The following is a 16,263-nucleotide window of genomic DNA, read 5'->3' as shown; positions in this document are numbered from 1 at the left end:
AAGTGATCTCCACCCCCTCATGCTTACGGATTTACGGACACCTCTGCAGGATTCATGGTGTCAGTTCTCTCGATTACTACTTCAGACATTAGTCGAGTCCATGTCGCGTAGTGTTGCGGCACTTCTGCGTGTTCGCGGGGGCCGTACACGATATTAGGCAGGTGTACCAGTTTCTTTGGCTCTTCAGTGTAGTACATCAGTTGAAGGAGAAGAAGATGATGGTGAAGGAATGTGCCGCTTACTCCTAGAACTTAATATACCTGGCTACTTTACTGTGGGCGAGGAACAGTGTTGATGGAATGGCTAAACAGACTTGCTGTTGGAGTCAGCGTGCAAGGAACATGAGAAGCTTACGCAATGCATACAGACAGTTTGTCAGAGTGATATTTCATAGACCGGATTCTGTCTGAAAAATATACAGAATAAGTAATAGGCTCCCGTATCACTTACAAACATACTAAGGTAAGGAATATCATAACACTCATTTCGAGAAGCTAACTGAAAAACATGAGAGTAATCACTACTCATCGTTTTCCAACTTGAAAGCTTCGTTGTGGAGCGATTCAATAGAATTCTTAAGGTAAAATTGTTTAAACGTTTAGCCGCTTAGGGTTCTCTCAAATGGATTGAGATGGTACAAGGTCTTATCAGTCAGTGTAGTCCCACAAAACTTAAAATAATGAAAAGGAGATCTGTGATATTTCATATTCTCCCAGCGTACTTCCTGACAAAATAGTTCGTGGGTGAACAGCTGGATGTCCGTGTGGGACAGGCACAATATTTTGGAAAGCAGATATGTTACCACCTTCAGGTGTCTAGAAAAACAGACCACTGAAGGGCTGATGCTGCGATTTTATCTCTTTGCCCCTTCCCTCAGACATGGTGTTTCATCCGATGAACACGTGCAGCATCTCCACCCCCACTCCTCCTGCTGCATCGTTGCTTCATCCCAGCTTTGTGCACAGGTGTGCGTACTGCAGCGCCTCTGCTGTTCCTATGCCTGCTTCTGAAGTAAGTTTATTGTGGAATATATCTTTCCTCTTCTTAATCTGAGTGATTGCAGGTTCCCAGACCTGGGAAAGATAGAATGAACTATCCGGAAACACTGAGTGAACACAGTTTTCTGCGAATGAATTCAAACGCGGTCATTACTTGGTACTGCCAAAGACGACCTCGAACTACAGAAATATGTGGTCTGTCAGATAGCACGACAGTGTGGCAACACGTATATAAGTCAGACGGTTGTTGCCAAGAACACCAACAGGATACCAGATTGCAGCAGACTAACAAGATGGCAGTTGTGGAACACTGCCTATCAGACTTACATGGAATGAATTACGACCATACTAAGGTTCAGACACAGATTTTTAACTTCTGGGGTTGTGTCGTTAAATAATCTATCAACCTATCAAGATTCGAATAAGGGATCCGCTGATTAGTCGTGGTATTGGCTACATCTTTCGTAAGGGTGGGAAACCTTAAATCTAAGAAGAGCAAGGAAATGTCACAACCAACTGACTTCAAAGGAAGGAGAAAGAGCAGCTGAAGTTCCGCCAACATGAATGCCTTGGTGAAAATCCAGGGCAGAGCAACGAGTGGGCAGGAGGCGTGGGACAGAGATGCTGGGTGCAGGTGTGGGATCGAGCAGCAGATCTGATGGAGGGAGCGCTGAAAGGGATAACAGTGCCGCAGTAGCCCCCTCAGTGATCAGTTCATCACAGCTCCTGATGATGGTAATGTAGTCGCCTGTCAAAATAATGTGCTTGTTAGACACTGTCATCCAGCTACTAGCTCGTGAACTATTTCCTCAATATGGGACCTGTCGATGTGAAAGATAACGAATTTTTTCTGCATAATGACATTAACACAACCGGTCTAAAGCTAAATTCAATATAGGTGATTTGGTTAGTACTGGTAAACATAAGTCGATTTTCGAGAAAGGCTTGACCCAAAACTGGCTAATGAGACATTTAAAGTTCGAGCAATTCAGGGAACCAATCCAAAATGTATCTGCTGGAAGAATACATCTTCTGACCTGTAATCATTAATCGTGTAGGCAATCTGCTCTAGCCCTTGCACTTTTGAAGGTAATGTAAGTGCAAAGTGAGTCAAAAGCCACGTAGATATGCTACTGGTCTGCTAGGTCATCTGACCTTGAGACACTGAATGCTGTCTACTGTTTGGTTACTGGACTATCACAGGGGAGTTTAGGACCAGTCCCATTTCTAGCCTATGTATAGACGCTGATGAACCACCATTTTGCATCATTTTACAACTTCTCGTCAAGCGACATAACCACTCAGCAATTTACAATCACCTGCATAGCTTGCTCATGAAATTTACAGCAACCAATAGTCAACGCCATACTTTACTGTTACCTTATGTCCACCAGAACGCCATTTCAATAACCATTATTCAATGAACGATTACAGTTTCCCAAAGACGTCTTTACTTGAATTATGAGAACATTAGAGAGCACTTAGGTCTTTTCGGTATCCTACAATTTGGTATCTATCAGAGGTAGCTGCAGCAAACTTCCTTTGATTTGACCAACATTGTAGCAACAGACGTAGCATCACATGGAGTCCATTAGTAATTTTGGATTCAACATTTTTTGGTATTTAGGTACTTTGGGTGCAGTTGTTGAATTAGCATCTTAGAACATTTTAGTACATTTTAGTGCTATATGTGTATAAAACAGTGGGCACAAGCAGAACAACACCTTTGGCTTCTCTGGTCGTGATCTAGTCTGTGCCAACTAGATTCCTCCATAATCTACATGTAATATTTATACATTCAAATGATGCATGAACCCCTTCTCCTGTTACGAATGGGAAAGCTTGCAGCATCAAGCCAGACACTGGTGCATCGTATGATGCTGGAAGACGAACAAATGCAAATAGCATGCAAGGAATCTTGGTGGGAAAGGTTGCAGTGAAGTATCACAATACTAATTATTATGTCGCTGTTGAAGCAGAACATCATGAGTTTTGGGGAGGAGGAGCTGCTGGATGTGACGAATTGTAAGCTGTGGTCAGGGAAACCGACTGCCCAGCTAAGGTGATCGTCTTTCTGGGCATTGCAGTAGGAATTGAAGTGATATATTTCTGTATATGCCATTATCTTAGGTCCTCTTTGAATTCAGATCTGGGGTGCATGTATCTTAAGAACTTCAGGACGCCTTATTTTAGTGGAGTACAATTTACCGTGATCTGAAAATTAAATTCAACATGAGTTGAGAGTGAAGGTATATTATCTACCTGAAACATAAAAAACTATCTCACAGTCTTTCAGTAAAACGGAATGTTTAAGCATATGTACACTGATTTGACAATATGTTGTGCGAAAATCCAGCAGTCACTGAGAGCATACGGATTGATAATATGCGTAGGTCAATCGAGGTACGCAACCTTGTGCTGTCTCAAAGACAATCTGGGTAAGCACTCGCGAACTACATGCAGAACAATTTTACTTTTTCAAGCGGAAAGAAAAAAAACTACTATTGCACTGATGATGCCTCTGAATAAGAAAAATAACTAAAATTACGATGTTCGTAGCAACATTTTTTCCCTTTAAGTTATAGTTTATTGTACTCTGGTATTTTCTCTACTGTGAAGCCACTGTTGCTATTACGACTTCAGTCTTTTCCAGTAGGAGTATACACTGAAGAGCCAAAGAAACTGGTACACCAGCCTAATATTGTGAAGTCGCCCTCTGAGCATGCAGAAGTGCCGCCACTCGACGTGGCATGGACTCGACTAATGTCTGAAGTAGTGCTGGAGGGAATTGACACCATGAATCCTGCAGGGATGTCCGTAAATCCGTGAGAGTACTAGCGGGTGGAGATCTCTTCCGAGTTGCATAGTTCAACGCATCCCAGATATGCTCAGTAATGTTCACGTCTGGGCAGTTTCGTGCCAAGTAGAAGCGTTTAAACACAGAAGAGTATCCCTGGAGCCACCCTGTAGCAACTCTGTACGTGTGAAATGTCGCACTCTCCTGCTGGAATGCTCCGAGTCCGCCGGAATGCAGAATGGACATGAGCAGATGCAGGTGATCAGATAGGATCCTTATGTACGTGTCACCTGTCAGATTCGTATCTAGACGTATCAGGTGCCCCACATCACTCCAACTGGACACACCCCATACCATAACAGAGCCTCCACCAGCTATAACAGTCCCGTGCTGACATGCAGGGTCCATGGATTCCTGATTTTGTCTCCATACGCGTAAACATCCATCCGATCAATACAATCTGAAACGAGACTCGTCCGACCAGATGACATGTTTTCAATCATGAGTCCAACGTCGGTGTTGAAGGGCGTAAAGCTTTGTGTCGTGCAGTCATCAAGGGTATACGAGTGGGCCTTCGGCTCCGAAAGCCCATATCGATGATGTTTCGTTGAATGGTTGCCGATGGCTCAGCATTGAAATATGCAGGAATTTTCGGAAGGGTTGCACTTCTGTCACGTTGAACGATTCTCATCGGTCGTCGTTGGTCCCATTCTTGCAGGATCTTTTTCCGGCCACAGCGATGTCGGAGATTTGATGTTTCACCGGATTACTGAATTTCACGGTAAACTCGTGAAATGGTCGTACGGGAAAGTCCCCACTTCATCGCTACCTCGGAGATGCTGTGTCCAATCGCTCCTGCGCCGACTACAACACCACGTTCAGCAGTAACCGATCTAACAACTCTGTGAGACACTTGTCTTATATAGACGTTTCCGACCGCAGCGCCGTATTCTGCCTGTTTACATATCTCTGTATTTGAATACCCAGCTTATCTGGCGCTTCAGTGTAGGATTTGCTGCGGGATGACGTACGGTGCGCTGTGCGGACGGGAACAAGCTTCGCCTCCAGCAGGCAAAGTGAAATGAAGCCGGTATTGCTCCCGGGTACTGAAGCCTCAGGAGTCAGGGCACAGTAAACCATTCCTTCCTTGAATATCGGCCTGTGGCCAGTCGCTCTTTCGGCGAGAGTGTAGGCTCACATGGTTCCAGTGAGTAACCTGATTCCGACGACGCTCAGGTCTCTGCGGACATGAGGGATTGGAGGGCAGATGAAGGCGCCCATGCCCCCATCCATCAGTTTACCGTCACCGTGGAGAACTAGATGCTGGTGGCTGCTGGCCGGAAAGCGACGACCGCGCGCCTGACCGTCGGAACGTCGTACTCTGCTACCTTCTGCCGGTGGCAGCAGTCGGTGTCGATGTGGTCGCTGACGACCTGCGCGTCGATGACGTGCGCCTCGCCACGATGTGAGGATTGCGGGAACACAAACCTCTATTTTCGAGCTCCCACAAAACAACAAGGTGCACCATGGAGGTAATGGTCAGTTAAATACTTTGCGTTATCGAAACTGAGATTGCTGTTTGTGTTGTCACATCAAAAAGCCGCCTCATCACTCATTTTTGAAACAATCGCTAGCAAAAGAGCGAAACAATACACATCACAGCGACAGCATAGCCCAGAGATATTGCAGTCAACACCGGCGAATAGTATGAACATCTCAAAAACGCTCTGGCATGAAGTCTCCCGACCGCTGCTAAGTTCTACCGACTGGGACTGGGGAGTCCAAGTGCCAAGTTATAGTTCTTAATAAGTAAGCTATTCATGACAAATGAATGCAGCTAAACGCAGGAAAATATACCACTTCATGGTGAGTGGGAAGAATTTTTTTTTTTGTTACTTGCATAAATACAGTCCCCTAAAAAGGGGACTACTGAACGCCATTTTAGAAAAGTTCACAAAGAATTCGCACTGGCAAAAGCTGTTAGTGTTGAGTTGAGGAGGAAGAAACTTTCTATTCTTAATCACGGCAGTCTTTTTTTTGTAAAGCCTGTACAAAAAAAGACGTCTTTCGTCAAACACAGCATTATTTCGTGTTTCAGAAGTATTGGTGAAACACGGAAAACGGATTGTCGATGGCACAGTCGTTAAGGCGTACTTCTTGGCAGCTATTGATTCCTTCTTTTCCACATTTAAAAACTTGTCAGAGACGTCACAGCCAACGGCCTTGCCGCAGTGATAACATCGGCTCCCGTCAGATGACCGAAGTTAAGCGCTGTCGGGCTAGGCTAGCACTTGAATGGGTGACCATCCGGTCTGCCGAGCGCTGTTGGCTAGCGGGGTGCACTCAGCCCTTATGAGGCAAACTGAGGAGCTACTTGATTGAGAAGTAGCGGCTCCGGTCTCATAAACATAAGGCCGAGAGAGCGGTGTGCTGACCACATGCCCCTCCATATCCGCGTCCAGTGACGGCTGTGGGCTGAGGATGACATGGTGGCCGGTCGGTACCGTTGGGTCTTCCAAGGACTGTTCGGACGGTCTAGAGACATCACAGACATGCCTCTGTCAAGACCTACTATAACTAGAAAAGTGGAATTAATGGTGAAAGATATAAAAGGTCAACTCATAACAGATTTGCAGTTCTGCTTTTGTTTCTCACTGCAGTTAGACGAGTCAGTGGATGTAACCGATTCACCTCAAGTCATGATTTTTTGTAAGATTGATATTTTAGGATTTTAGCGTAAAAGAAGACTTGCTTGCAGTTTTGACCTTTGAAAGAAAGGACAAGAAAGATTTTTACAGTGTGTTCAAATCCTTCATTTCTGAATATGATAAGCCAATTCAGAGTCTTGTGTCTGTTACTACCGATGGAGCGCTTTGGATGGTAAGCGAAGATAGAGCATTTGTTACCTTGCGTGCGAGCGACGAATCTTTCCCTCCTTTCCTTAAGTATCATTGTCCCATATAGCAACAAGTGCTTTATGGACATATTTTGAAAATGGCACATGTTATGAATATCGTCACAAAAATTGTTAATTCAGTTCGCTCACAATCACAACAGAGAAGAAAGTTTAGTGTTTTTAGAAGAATTTTATAGCCCGTGTGGAGACCTATCATTGCACACCAAAGTTCGCTAATTGAGTGGAGGTACGGTTCTACACTGTTTTAAAGAACTTCTGCCAGCGATAAAATCTTTTGTGTTTGAAAGAGAGGAAGATTACTTACATCTGCAAGATTTAAGCTGCTCGTTGGATCTGGCTTTTATAACTGATATAAAAGTTAAACCAAATGAGTTGAACAAAGAATTCCAAGGAAAAAACCAAACCATCCTAAGACTTATGTCTTCTATAAAGTGTTTAATGCAAAAATTTGACATTAGGATAGGACAGTTACAGAAATTAAATGTGAAACTATTGCCTCAAATACAGTCTGAATTGTCGGATCAAGATACATCACTGGATCGAGAAGCTGCAGAGAAGTAAACACCCAACCCAACAGTACTGAAGACAATTTGAAAACTAATTTTCAGATTTCAAGCCAGAAGAGCCTGTTCTAACATTCACTGATGAACCATCCCAAAAAGTGGATGTGGAAGGCATTTTAAGTAAAATAAGTGCTTTTTTCCATTGTAGTGAGAGTGAACTTGAAAAGAAAATAATTCGATTCAGAATGACATTTCCTTAAAGTCAGATTAGAATGAAGATAACTTTAAAAAATTGCATCGTATGTTTTATATTTTTTTGGATCAATTTCTCTGAATGAGGCAGCATCTTCACCGATGAAGACAGTGAAATCGAAGCGTTATTTCACACTCACTGATCCTCTTTTTTTAGACTGTGTAAGGTTGGCTCTGACAAAATATTCACCACATTATGATAAACTGTCAATTATATGCAAAGCCAAGTACTTCACTAAATTTTTTCAATATTTGAGAAGGTGGATATTTGAATTTATTAACATGTGTAATATCTAATAGTGCCCCCACAGCTTTTGCTTCAGAGAAAATTACCTCTTCTGTATTTAGAATAATTAAAATGGTTAATTTTGAATACAGTGTTGCTTTGTTCTTAAGCCTTTATGAATTTTTAAGTCAGTAGATCTCTAAATGAACTAAATTGCATGTAGCGGTATTCAAGCCTCAAGTGTTTCAGCACGCCTGATCGACTAGATTAGAGGGTAAATACGAAATTTCTCACAACACAATATTGGCAGTTAGTTAAATAGACTAAAGACTAAATATAGATTTCTTATTAGACAATGTTAACAACAGGGTACTATTTACGAAACAACACAGAATCAAGATCATTCCATTAATTTACAAAGTATTTAAAGACATAAATTTTGGAACAAGAGGCGTACGTGGCTGTAGGTAGAGGTGGGGGAAGGGAGGAGGCTGGGTATGAACTTATTTCAGTTCCATTAGCCGATCTCTTCTTTATCCCTCTCTTTATGTATCTCCTCAGCCCTCCTCTCTCTCCTTCTCCCCCATCCTTCTCACCACCTTCTCCACGCCCCATTGTCTATCTCCTAGTGTCCCGTTCTCTGTCCATATACCCCTCTGCACTTTCTCTGACCTGTTCCTGTCCCTGCTGTCTGCCTGTGCCTTCTATCTCTTCCATACAAAGGCCCTCTGAATTCCTTTTCTCTTCCAACTCTGTCTCTTCGCAACTCCATTTACCCCCGATCTCCTCTTTCTGCTGTCTCCTCCTCATCGATGACTGGGTGTTTGTGTTGTCCTCATCATTTCATCATCATCCAGGAAAGTGGCGAAATTGGACTGAGCAAAGATTGGATAATTGTACGGGCGCTGATAACCACGCAGTTGAGCGCCCCACAAACCAAACATCATCATCATCATCATCATCCTCCTCATCCTCTCTCTGCCCATCTCCTCCTCCACTCTCACTCTCTCTCTCTGTCCATCTCCTCTTTCTTCTCTCTCTTTATTTTTCTCCTCATCTCTCTGCATATCTCTTCCCACCTCTCTCAGTACACCTTCTCCTTCCCCTCTCTCTGTCGTCTACTCTACTTTCCTTCCTCAGTCTATTTGCTCCTCTCCCTCTCTCTCCGCATATCCTCCTCTTTCCTTTTTCTGTCCATGTCCCCCCCCCCCCTCTCCTTCACGTTGTTCATCACTGTCTTCCTCATATACATGTCCACGTCATCCTGCCACTCTTTGTCTGTTCATCTCTTACTCTCCCCTTCATCCTCCACATTACCATTCCAAACTCAATAGGAGGTTGCTGGTATTTCTTTCCATGTTTGGTAGAAATCGATCCAAGGTTTTAGAGGAGCGTTTTGGCCACAGATACGCCAAAGTACACACGTGTCACATATATTTCACATATATTTAACATATTACGCACATATTTCACCTGTATCTGTAGCGACTTTCGCCCTGCAGCTTATACTTCATGTAGCTCATATCTAAGACATTATGTCTCCTGAACAATGTGTCGTATAATGATACAATTTTGCAGGTACATTCAGTGACAGTTATTATATTGTCTGCAAAAGTGTTGCGAATAGAGTCGATACTAAGGGCGTAATAAATTAAAAGTCATACATGATGCAGCAGTTTCTCACGTGTCTTGGTGTTTATGACATCAAGTCTCCTCAGATATGTGTCATAAAAGGATATAATTTTGTTTCTACGTTCAGCGGCATATGTGGGTACTGTATGAGAAACATGTTGCGAATAGAGTGAATAGTACAGAAGCAATATTTTTAAACGTCATGCATGAGGTGGCAGTTTCTCACGCATCTCAGTGTTTATGACGTGATATCTTCTTAAATATGTGTCATACTGTGATATGCTTTTGCAGATACATTCAATAGTATACGTGAATACCGTCCGCAAAATGTGTTGTGAATGCAGTTAGTAATAGAGAAGTAATAAGCTAAAACGCCTTGCCTGCTTTGGCAGTTATACTATATGAACAGCGAAAATGTAGTAAGCGCAAACAAATTTTTCCTTTCATCATTTTGTTGGGATTATGAGCGAGAAAAAGTTTCGGAAATGTTTGAAACTGTGTTTAAAGGTTTTTGCAAGTCACTAAGAGCTCTCATTCTCAAATAATTGGTGAATTAAGTCGGCAAATTAGCGCTTCGTTATCTACAATACTTTTCAACCCTCCCCAATCCCTTTCATAAGTAGATGGGTCTTACCCCCATAGTGATTCTCTCCACGGTTTGTCGAAACTCGTTCAGTGGTTTAGGAGGAGAAGATAAGCATATAAATGTACTATTGTACCAAAAAATACCGGAACGACCTGAATTGCGTGTCTCCTGATTTGCATGCAACCCGCATAATGTAGCTGTCCTTTAACCTCTTTGCAGTACAGACGTTTAACTACACAAGAGATCACTAGAGAACATTGTTGGCTCTGAGCACTTGAGACTTAACTGCTGAGGTCATCAGTCCCCTAGAACTTAGAACTACTTAAACCTAACTAACCTAAGGACATCACACACATCCACGCCCGAGGCAGGATTCGAACCTGTGACCGTAGCGGTCGCGCGGTTCCAGACTGTAGCGCCTAGAACCGCTCGGCCACCCCGGCCGGCCAGAGAACATTGTTCTTTAAGATTATCAGTTCATATGTAAATCAACACCACGATATTGCAAACAATAGGAAACGAATCATTAGATATGAGAGAGAACTTAGCGCTTGTAAACTCAATTTTCTTACAGCGAACGACATTTCAAAATCACTACCATATTTTTTAGAATTTGAGTTAACTATGTCACGTAAGTCACTCCAGCACTCTTAAGCCAAAATTAAATATTTTTATGAACAAGATATTTCGAGGCGATATCTGGACTCCTAAAGTTCTCTGATAGTTCGAAGTATTTTTGCTGTTTAAAAGGTTTTTCTCACAACCGTGAAACGTCGTTTCGGATACGAGTGGTTTGTCATAAACTGGATGTTGAGCTAACCAGTTAACAACAACGCAATTAACAGCGCAAAGTGTTCTATGAAACTTCAAAGTTAGCATCATATCACCGGTACTTTGTACTAACTACTGAGAAATTATTTTTCCACATATTTGAACGTTAAATGACATGACGAAAGTTTTTGTTCTGGATTTGGATTGAAACAAAACGCCATTGTAACTAATCAAAGCTTTCGTGCCTGACCGAGAATCGATTACAGCAACGTTCGTCACTGGCAGCTGTGCGTAAAGAGTCGTGAAATATCGAAGTAGTCATCAGTATCAGTTAGACAATCTGAACTTGAAAATTTTTTTGCTCTGTCTGTAATCCTGTCAAAACTTTTATCTCCCTGTTAATTAACTTCTAAAAACGTTTAATCCAGTTTCAAGTAACGAAGTTTGTACTTTCCCGAAACGAAGTGCAGTAACATAAAGATTTTGACGGGGAATCCAACCACCACGTCAAAAAATTGCTGTGGCACCACATTTCAAAAGCTTCCGCTCCCTTCGAGTTTAAACAATTTATCATCCATGTTTCATTTCCATACATGGCTACACTCCAAGCACATACTTTCAGGAAAGACTTCCTGACACTTAAATCTATACTCTATTTTAACAAATTTCTTTTCTTCAGAAAACATTTCCTTGCCATTGCCATTCTACATTTTATATCCTCTCTACTTCGACCATCATCAGTTATTTTGCTCCGCAAATAACAAAAGTCTTCTACTACTTTAAGTGTCTCCTTGCCTCACCTTCACCCGAGTGAACTCGACTACATTCCATTATCCTCGTTTTTATTTTGTTGATGTTAATCTTATATCCACTTTCAAGACACTTTCCATTCCGTTCAGCTCCTCCTCCAGCACCTTTTCTGTCTCTGATAGAATTACAATGTCGTCGGCAAACTCAAAGTTTCTATATCTTCTCCATGGATTTTAATTCCTACTAAAAATTTTTCTTTTGTTCTCTTCACTACTTGCTCATATACACATCGAACAACATCGAGGATAGGCTACGACCTTGTCTCACTCCCTTCTCAACCACTGCTTCTCTTTCGGGCCCCTCGACTCTTATAACTGCCATCTGGCTTCTGTACAAATTGTAAATAGCTTTTCGCTCCCTGTATATTACCCTTGCTGTCTTCAGAATCTGAAAGAGAGTATTCCAGCCAACATTGTCAGAAGCTTTCTCGAAGTCTAAAAATGCAAGAAACGTAGGTTTGCCTTTCCTTAAACTATCTTCTAAGATAAGCCGTAGGGTCAGTATTGCCTCCTGTGTTCCGGCATTTGTACAGAATCCAAACTGATCTTCCCCGAGGTCGGCTTCTACTAGTGTTTCCGTTCATCTGTAAGGGAATCGTGTTAGTATTTTGCAAACTGTGACTTAGTAAACTGATAGTTCGGTAATTTTCACACCTGTCAATACCTGCTTTCTTTGGGATTGGAATTACTATGTTCTTTTTGAAGTCTGAGGGTATTTCGCCTGAATCATATCTTGCTCACCAGATGGAAGAGTTTTGTTGTGGCTGGCTCTGCCAAGGCTGTCAGTAGTTCGAACGGAAAGTCGTCTACTCCTGGGACCTTGTTGACAGTTAGGTCTTTTAATGCTCTGTCAAATTTTTCACGCAGTATAATATCGCCCATTTCATCCTCATCTAAGTCCTCTTCCATTTCCATAATATTTCCAGCAAATACATCGCCCTTGTATAGACCCTCTTTGTACTTCCCATTCTTTTCTAACGACTGGTTTCACATCTGAGCTCTTGATTTTCACACAGGTGGTTCTCTTTTATCCAAACGTCTCTCTAATTTTTCTGTCTGCAGTATCTAACTTACCCTTAAGTAACATATGCTTCTACATCCTTACATTTATCCTCTATCCATCCCTGCTCAGACATTTTGCACTTAACTGTCGGTCTCATTTTTGAGACGTTTGTTCCGTTTCGCTTGCTTCATTTACTGCATTTTTATATTTTCTCCTTTCATCAATTAAATCCAATATCTATTCTGTTATCCAAGGATTTCTTCTAGCCCTCGTCTTTTTATCTACTAGATCCTCTGCTGCCTTCACTATTTCATCTCTCAGAGCTACCCTTTCTTCTTCTACTGTATTTCTTTCCCCTGTTCTTATCAATCATTCCCTAATGCTCTCTCTGAAACTCCCTACACATTCTCGTTCTTTTAGTTTATCCAGTGTTCATCTTCATAAATCCCTACCTTTTTGCAGTTCATAACCAACAAATTGTGGTCAGAGTCCATATCTCCCCCCTGGAAATGTCTTACAGTTAAAAACCTGGTTCCGAAATCTCTGTCTTACAATTTTACAGGGCTATTACAAACGATTGAAGCGATTTCATAAATTCACTGTAGCTCCATTCATTGACATATGGTCAAGACACACTACAGATACGTAGAAAAACTCATAAAGTTTTGTTCGGCTGAAGCCGCACTTCAGGTTTCTGCCGCCAGATTGCTCGAGAGCGCAGTGAGACAAAATGGCGACAGGAGCCGAGAAAGCGTATGTCGTGCTTGAAATGCACTCACATCAGTCAGTCATAACAGTGCAACGACACTTCAGGACGAAGTTCAACAAAGATCCACCAACTGCTAACTCCATTCGGCGATGGTATGCGCAGTTTAAAGCTTCTGGATGCCTCTATAAGGGGAAATCAACGGGTCGGCCTGCAGTGAGCGAAGAAACGGTTGAACGCGTGCGGGCAAGTTTCACGCGTAGCCCGCGGAAGTCGACGAATAAAGCAAGCAGGGAGCTAAACGTACCACAGCCGACGGTTTGGAAAATCTTACTGAAAAGGCTAAAGCAGAAGCCTTACCGTTTACAGTTGCTACAAGCCCTGACACCCGATGACAAAGTCAAACGCTTTGAATTGTCGGCGCGGTTGCAACAGCTCATGGAAGAGGATGCGTTCAGTGCGAAACTTGTTTTCAGTGATGAAGCAACATTTTTTCTTAATGGTGAAGTGAACAGACACAATGTGCGAATCTGGGCGGTAGAGAAATCTCACGCATTCGTGCAGCAAATTCGCAATTCACCAAAAGTTAACGTGTTTTGTGCAATCTCACGGTTTAAAGTTTACGGCCCCTTTTTCTTCTGCGAAAAAAACGTTGCAGGACACGTGTATCTGGACATGCTGGAAAATTGGCTCATGCCACAACTGGAGACCGACTTCATCTTTCAACAGGATGGTGCTCCACCGCACTTCCATCATGATGTTCGGCATTTCTTAAACAGGAGATTGGAAAACCGATGGATCGGTCGTGGTGGAGATCATGATCAGCAATTCATGTCATGGCCTCTACGCTCTCCCGACTTAACCCCATGCGATTTCTTTCTGTGGGTTATGTGAAAGATTCAGTATTTAAACCTCCTCTACCAAGAAACGCGCCAGAACTGCGAGCTCGCATCAACGATGCTTTCGAACTCATTGATGGGGATATGCTGCGCTGAGTGTGGGAGGAACTTGATTATCGGCTTGATGTCTGCCGAATCACTAAAGGGGCACATATCGAAGATTTGTGAATGCCTAAAAAAACTTTTTGAGTTTTTGTATGTGTGTGCAAAGCATTGTGAAAATATCTCAAATAATAAAGTTATTGTAGAGCTGTGAAATCACTTCAATCATTTGTAATAACCCTGTATAATCAGTCTGAGACCTTCAGGTGACTCCAGGTCTCTTCCACGTCTACAACCTTCTTTCATGATTCTTAAACCAAATGTTAACTGTGATTAAGTTATGCTATGTGCAAAGTCTACCAGGCGGCTTCCTATTTCATTCCACACCCCCAATCCATATTCACCTACTACTTTTCCTTCTCTTCCTTTTCCTACTATCGATTACCAGTCCTCCATGACTATTAAATTTTCATCTCCCTTAACTATCTGATTAATTTCTTTTATCGCACTATGTATTTCTTCAAACTCTTTATCATCCGCAGTGCTAGTTGGCATACAAGCTTGTACTACTGTTGTAGGCGTGGGCTTTCGTTTCTATCTTGGCTACAATAATGTGTTCACTATGCTGCTCGTAGTAACTTATCCGTGTTCCTATTTTTTATGCATTATTAAACCTACTCCTGCATTACCCATATTTCATTTTGTATTTGTAGCCCTGTAATCACCTGACCGGAAGTCTTGTTCCTCCTGCCACCGCACTTCACTAATTCCCACTATGTTTAGCTTTAAACTACCCATTTGCCTTGTTAAATTTTCTAACCCACCTACCCAATTAAAGGATCTGACATTCCACGCCAGTTTTGTTTCTCCTGGTAGCGACGTCCTCCTGTGTAGTCCCCGCGTGGAGACGTGAATGGGGGACTAGTTTACCTCCGGAATGTTTCACCCAAGAAGATGCCATCATTGTTTAACCATTCGGTCAAGCCGCATGTCCTCGGGAAAAGTTACGGCTGCAGTTTCCCCTTGCTTTCCGCCATTCGCAGTACCAGCACAGCACGGCCGTTTCGATTGATGTTGCAAGGCCAGATCAGTCTATCATCGAGACAGTTGCCCCTTCAGCTACTGAAAAGGCTGCTGAACCTTTTCGGGAACCGCACGTTTGTCTGGCCTCTTAACAGATACCCCTCCGTTGTGGTGACACCTACAATACGGCTATCTGTAACAATGTGTAACGATGAGGCACGTAGGCACCGTGGTTCACGGACGGAAGGGGGAGGGGGGGGGGGGAGGTTAAAATGGTAAATATGTAAAATAATTTGTGAGATATCGAACTTTTTCACCAGTAGTGAAATGTTTGAATATGAAATGTGGATACAATATTTTTTGTATCACTAATACAAGAAAAAAATATTGCGGAATATCAACTGTTTACCATTGCAATAAGATCATTTATCGTGACCCAAGTCCACATTTTCGTGGAATTACTGAAACTGTAGTAGCCACTTCAACAATGTAGAATAACTTTTCAGTTTGGCAAAACTGACATCCGACTCAGAGGCTAACCAGAAATCGCCAAAAAGAAATTCCAACAGTGTGAAACACCAGCTTCAGTAAAGTGGTGAAACGAAGGCTGTTGACCACTTCTCTTACTCATCGGAAAACACACAGCTCAGCTGTTGGGCTTTACAAATATACTGCGACAGTGTGCAGCCGGATCCCGTCGACATTCTGCCACGATATTTCGGCCCAGAGACGTCCGGACATCATCAGGTGAGTACACAACTACTGAAGAGCCCAGGTGAAGTCGCGGTATTTATGCCGAATCTCGCGCATCCGAAATGTACTGGCATCCTATTGCGCATGCGTCACGTACTGACATGCGCGGCATAGCCGAGTTGTACGTGCTGCCCTCGGTGGTGAAAGTAAAAGATCATCTAGTCATTGAGTATCGAATGACGCCGTCGATTCCGCTATGATTGTATAATTTTAATAACAGGATTCCAATTTTTATCCAGCTGAAAGCCGTTGTCACGATTTATAAGATTATCGGCAAAACGTATTTCCACTGATTCTTTGATTACGTAATCCCAAAATCCGGAAACCGGAGCTAAAATTTTTGTCC

The sequence above is a fragment of the Schistocerca serialis genome, chromosome 9, assembly GCF_023864345.2.
Source record: "Schistocerca serialis cubense isolate TAMUIC-IGC-003099 chromosome 9, iqSchSeri2.2, whole genome shotgun sequence".
Lineage (NCBI taxonomy): Eukaryota > Metazoa > Arthropoda > Insecta > Orthoptera > Acrididae > Schistocerca > Schistocerca serialis.
This window is presented reverse-complemented; position numbering follows the sequence as displayed.